Raw genomic sequence first — 6,851 nt, 5'->3', positions numbered from 1 at the left:
TGAACTCATAGAACAAGATCGCATGAAAGCAACTCAAGAGGAATTGGCGGGATTATTTCTTGACTACGTAATCAATAAAGCCGGAGAATACCATGTGGAAGTTGATTTCAATTGCTAGGGGGTTATAATTAAGAGATCTTACATATTGTATATGTATGTAGCCAGTAGCGTCGGATAGATAATACGAAAACTTGTTGTTCGACCAATCTCTCAGAGAAGGAGAGGTCGATCGATCACTTCTCTCGGTATGCATGACGAACTTCTGTACTTCATGGTTTCCTTCATTTTCTTACTAGCTAGCATGTCGAGCCACTCTCTATGTATAGTACGTAGCGTCGACCAAGCATGGACATAAGAGAGGACACTTCTCTCTATTAATTAGCTAGCTAACACAATATATGAAACACCTAAATTAACCCCCCAACCCCCAACCCCCCCCCTTCAAAAAAAAAATACAAAAACCCCAGCCACTGAAATGCTGACGAGTGGATGCCTTTTGGTCCCGGTTGGTACCACCAACCGGGACCAAAGGCCCCCCTGCCTGGGCTCGGCGCACCGGCCACGTGGAGGCCCATCTGTCTCGGTTCGTGTTAGAACCGGGACTAAAGGGGGGAGGTATTAGTAAAGACCCATTAGTCCCAGTTCATGAACCGAGACTAAAGGCCCTTCTGAACCGGGACAAATGCCCCCTTTTCTACTAGTGACAAGCCAAATTCTATAATGAAAAATTCCCACTAGTATATGAAAGTGACAACATATGAGACTCGCTATATGAAAAACATGGTGCTACTTTGAAGCACAATATATGAGACTCGCTATATGAAGGACATGGTGCTACTTTGAAGCACAAGTGTGGAAAAGGAGATAGTAACATTGCCCCTTTATTTATTTTCTTCCCTTTTTTCTTTTTTTTTCTTGTTTTCCCTTTTTTGAGCCTTTCTTTTTTTGGCCTTTCTTTTTTTTCTTTTTCTTTCTTTTTCTTTTTGGGGACAATGCTCTAATAATGATGATCATCACACTTTTATTGATTTACAACACATGAATTACAACTCAAAACTAGAACAAGATATGACTCTATATCAATGCCTCCGGCGATGTACTGGGATGGAGCAATTAATCAAGAGTGACATGTATGAAAACTTATGCATGGTGGCTTTGCCACAAATACGATGTCAACTACATGATCATGCAATGGCAATATGACAAAAGTAGTGCGTGTCATGATGATAAACGGAATTGTGGAAAATTGCATGGCAATATATCTCGGAATGGCTATGGAAATGCCATAATAGGTAGGTATGGTGGCTGTTTTGAGGAAGATATAAGGAGGTTTATGTGTGATAGAGCGTATCATATCACGGGGTTTGGATGCACCAGCGAAGTTTACACCAACTCTCAAGGTGAGAAAGGGCAATGCATGGTACCGAAGAGGCTAGCAATGATGGAAAGGTAAAAGTGCGTATAATCCATGGACTCAACATTAGTCGAAAGAACACATATACTTATTGCAAAAGTTTTATTAGCCCTCGAAGCAAAGTACTACTAGGCATGCTCCTAGGGGAGAGGTTGGTAGGAGTTAACCATCGCGCACCCCCGACCTCCACTCAAGGGAAGGCAATCAAAAGAGCACCCTATGCAATAAATTTGTTACACAACTTTCATCATATGTGCATGCTACGGGACTTGCCAACTTCAACACAAGCATTATTTAAATTCATAATCACCCAACTAGCATGACTTTAATATCACTACCTCCATATCTCAAAACAATTATCAAGTATCAAGTTGATCATAGCATCCAATTCACTTCCTATGATAGTTTTTATTATACCCAACTTGGATGCCTACCATTCTAGGACCAATTTTATAACCATAGCAAATACCATGCTGTTCTTCGAGACTCTCAAAATAATATAAGTGAAGCATGAGAGACTAGCAATTTCTACAAAATTAAGCCACTGTCGTGCTCTAAAAGATGTAAGTGAAGCACTAAAGCAAAAATTATCTAGCTCAAAAGATATAAGTGAAGCACATAGAGTATTCTAATATATTCTAATCAAGTGGGCTTCTCCCAAAAGGTGTGTACAGCAAGAATGATTTTGGAAAACTAAAAAGCAAATACTAATATCATACACGACGCTCCAAGTAAAACACATATCATGTGGCGAATAAAAATATAGCTCCAAGTAAAGTTACCGATGAACAAAGACAAAAGAGGGGATGCCTTCCGGGGCATCCCCAAGTTTAGGCTCTTGGTTGTCCTTGAATATTACCTTGGAGTGACTTGGGAATCCCCAAGCTTAGGCTCTTACCACTCCTTATTCCATAGTCCATCGAATCTTCACCCAAAACTTGAAAACTTCACAACACAAAACTCAACACAAAACTCGTAAGCTCCGTTAGTATAAGAAAATAAAACCACCACTTAGGTATTGTAATGAACTCATTCTAAATTCATATTGATGTAATATCTACTGTATTCCAACTTCTCGATGGTTCATACCCTCCGATACTACTCATAGATTCATCAAAATAAGCAAACAACATAATGAAAACAGAATCTGTCAAAAACATAACAGTCTGTAGTAATCTGTATGAAACGTATAATTCTGGAACTCCAAAAATCCTACCAAATTAGGAAGTCCTAAGCAATTGGCGTACCAATCCATAGCAAAAAGAATAAGATCATAATCACGTTTTTTTGAATTAAAAAAACTAGTTTACTGGGTGCAAAAGTTTCTGATTCTCAGCAGGATCAACACAACTATCACCGTAAGCTATCCTAAAGGTCTCACTTGGCACTTTATTGAAACAAAATATATAAAACATGATTACTAAAGTAGCATAATAATGTGACCACACAAAAACAGTAAGGATAAATATTGGGTTGTCTCCCAACAACGCTTTTCTTTAATGCCTTTCTAGCTAGGCATGATGATTTCAATGATGCTCACATAAAATATAAGAATTGAAACATAAAGAGAGCATCATAAAGAATATTACTAACACATTTAAGTCTAACCCACTTCCTATGCATAGGATTTTGTGAGTAAACAACTTATGGGAACAATAATCAACTAGCATAGGAAGGCTAAACAAGCATAACTTCAAGATTTAAGCACATAGAGAGGAAACTTGATATTATTGCAATTCCTACAAGCATATGTTCCTCCCTCATAATAATTTTCAGTAGCATCATGAATAAATTCAACAATATAACCAGCACATAAATCATTCTTTTCATGATGTACAAGCATAAAAATTATATTACTCTCCACATAAGCAAAAAATTTCTCATGAATAATAGTGGGAGCAAAATCAACAAGATAATTATCATGTGAGGCATAATCCAATTGAAAACTAAAATCATGATGACAAGATTCATGGTTATCATTATTCTTAATAGCATACAAGTCATCACAATAATCATCATAGATAGCAACTTTGTTCTCATAATCAATTGGAACCTCTTCCGAAATAGTGGATTCATCACTAAATAAAGTCATGACCTCTCCAAATCCACTTTCATAATTATCACAATAATAATCAACATCCTCCAAAATAGTGGGATCATTACTTCATAAAGTTGACACTATTCCAAACCCATTTTCATCAATATAATCATCATAAATAGGAGGCATGCTTTCATCATAATAAATATTCTCATCATAACTTGGGGATCTAAACATATCATCTTCATCAAACATAGCTTCCCCAAGCTTGTGGCTTTGAATATCATTAGCATCATGGATATTCAAGGAATTCATACTAACACTACTAGGGAAAACCTTATACACAGAAGTTTAACAGTAGCGTGGGTCAAAAAAGCACGCTGGTGCTAATTAGCAGTAGCGCGCCTGAGGAAACCATGCTGCAGATAAAGATCTAGCGGTAGTGCGTCTTTCTGTACACACGTTACTACTAAAATTCCCATGGCTTAGCCGATAGGCTACACATAGTAGTAGCGATCTATGGCGAACCGCGCTACCGCTACGTTGTTTGTAGCAGCGCGTTTTAATATAAACTCGCTGCTGCTAAAGGTTATAAAATTAAATGGAAAGAAAATGGAAAGGTAATTGAAAATGAAAGAAATAGAATAAGGTGAAAGGAAACAAATAAAACGTGAAGAAAACTAAATGAAAAAGGGGAAAAAGAGAAAGGAGTAGCAGTAGCGTGTATCAGAGAATGCGATGTAGCTAAGATAGCAGCAACGCTTTTCCTGGAACGCGCTACTGCTACTTCTGACTTAACCACGGGGTCCTTCCTTCCCCACACGGCCACTTCCCCCAAATCCAACTCTCTCCACTCTCGCCGTCGCCCGTCGGCCGCTGCGCGCTCTCCACACCCTCTACGCCGCCCCGACCCCAGATTCAACGCCGCCCCCGCCCCCGACCTCAACGCCGCTCCGGACGCCACCCCGACCCCGACCTCGACGCCGGCCGCCATCCGCGGCGCGCCCCAGCCTCGACCCCGACCTCGACGCCGCCCTGCCCCTCCCTCGTCGCAGGCACCCGAGGTGAGCACGCCCGCTCCTCCCTCTCCCCTACCTCTGCCTAGGGTTCCTTTATATTTTAGTTGCATATTAAGTTTATTTTTATTTATAGTAAGTTTATTTTAGTTGCATATTAAGAACTAGGTACTAATTAGGTACTAGAATATTTTTATTTATAGTAAGTTTATTTTTAGTAAGAACTAGTTGAATTAATAGAACTAGTTAGTAAGAACTTGTTTCTATTTTTTAGTTAAAGCAATTTTTCCCGCCTCGACGTGGACGATGCCTATCCCGCATCCTTGTCGTCGAGTCGGCGGAGGACGACACCTGCTTGACCAGATCGGCCAAGTCCGGGACTGGGCTCCGCCGGGGTGGTACTGGGAGGCCCTACCTACCGGGGGGCGCAGGTTGGTGAGGAGCCAGCCTGTCGTTGACCCGAACCTTCTTTGGTGGCGGTCGCGTGGGCCAGTGACGATCCAGAGGCTCGAGGACTCCGCGGAGGTGGTGCGTCACCGTGTCAGTGAGGAGGACGCGCACGTCCGTCGCTACTTGTTTGCGTTGGAGCACAGGCCGTTCTCCAATACCTGGCAGGTTCTCCGGGGATCTCACTGGAGCTATGATCCCGTGATGGTTCCTTCTCTGTGGGTGTCCACCGCCCGCGCCGATACCCGTCATGTGCTAGGGTTTTAGTTGTATTAGTGATGTTATATGTATGACACTATTCGTGATGTATTAGTGATAATATTCGACGATGTACGGACGTATGAGATGATTTACTTTTGCTTATTGAATGCATGCTAATTTGAGTCCTATAAGATATTTTGAAATGTATATCTTGTGTTGCTCAATATCCAAGTGGCCGGTCATGTTTGCAGGTTACACCTCCGAGTGGCCTATGTTTTGCCGGAGTGTTGATTCATTTCCGTTCCGGCAAATTTCAGGCGCTCGATATGTCCTATTTTAGCAAAGGTCATGCCGGATTTTTCCGTGAATTTTGGCATGACTTGTGCCAGAATATGTAGGAAATATCGAGTGCCCCGGATTTGTGTGTTGAGTATCTTGGTAGTTGTCTTCGATCGATTTTCAATTAATGTTTAACTATGAACATAGGAAATGTCTGACGACGAAAAGGATTTTGGTATTTGCAAATACTGCGAAGACGAGCGCGGCCTGTGCGACGGAATCTTCCTAGATGATGATAGGCGCTTCAGCATCAAGCTGGACGAGAACTTCGAAGTGGATACAGTAAGTCACAACGACAAGTCTTTTTTCGTAATTAAGCATGACATCTGCTTCATTTGCTTCAACTTATTTTTTTTACTATTCTACTAGCGTATCCCCTGCCATGCAAGAGTTTTTGTATTGGATAAGATAGGTTTCAGTCATAGTATGGAGGAAAAGAAAGTTTACTTGAAGACCGAGCATGGTTATATTTTCCATGCAAAATTGTACAATTCAGACGACTACACCTATTTTGGATGCAAAACATGGCGAGCACTATGCAAGACTTATGCATTTGAGCCTGATATGGTTATCACCTTTGATATTCGTCCGGAAGATGATATTGAAGGTAATACCGACATCTGGGTCGATGTGCAGACGCCTCCAGTTATACCATTATGTAAGTTTCTCAACCATATTTATGTCTTTGATATTGTTTATTCAAAAATAGTTGACAACTAATTTGTATTGTCAGCTTATTTCGGTGCAAGCAAACATGTCCAGCGCTTGGTAGACAGGACCGTATACTGTCCTGGGGCTGAACTCAACTGCGAGGAGCTCAGTCATTATGTTTCATGGCTTGAGGATCTTGATACTGTCAAGACAAATTTTCTTCCTGCATTTAGAAATGTTAGTACTGAAAATGTGCGACCAATAGTGTTCGTAATGAACTACGGTCACATCTATTTAGGAAGGATGGTAAGATTTTTACTATTTGTCATCAGTGCATCTTTTCCATACATTATTTTTGAAACTAAACTTCATTGCTAAGTATGTTACCATACGATGTTCTTCAACAGGGACTCCCGATGAATGTTGTGCCTTATGGGATCGAGACTAAAGGTACCATGAGTATTATCAGCTTACGGCCAAGATATCCTACAGATTACTTTAGTGCATTCAAGATTAGCGACGGATGCTTAATAGTGCAAGACTGGACCAAATATGTGATGGGGGAGCGCAGAGAAGTACTAGGGGGCAGCAAACAGATGTGCTACCCACGATTAGGAGACAGGTTCATCTGCATGCTCCAGCTTGATCAAGGAGGAGAGCTATACATGTTTTATGTTATTTTACCTAAGAGAGAGCAGCAGGAGTGATTAGCTAGCTAGAAATGAGTTTGAGGATGATGATGTGC

This window comes from Triticum aestivum, chromosome 2B (assembly GCF_018294505.1).
Source record: "Triticum aestivum cultivar Chinese Spring chromosome 2B, IWGSC CS RefSeq v2.1, whole genome shotgun sequence".
Lineage (NCBI taxonomy): Eukaryota > Viridiplantae > Streptophyta > Magnoliopsida > Poales > Poaceae > Triticum > Triticum aestivum.
Note: the sequence above shows the minus strand (reverse complement) of the source record.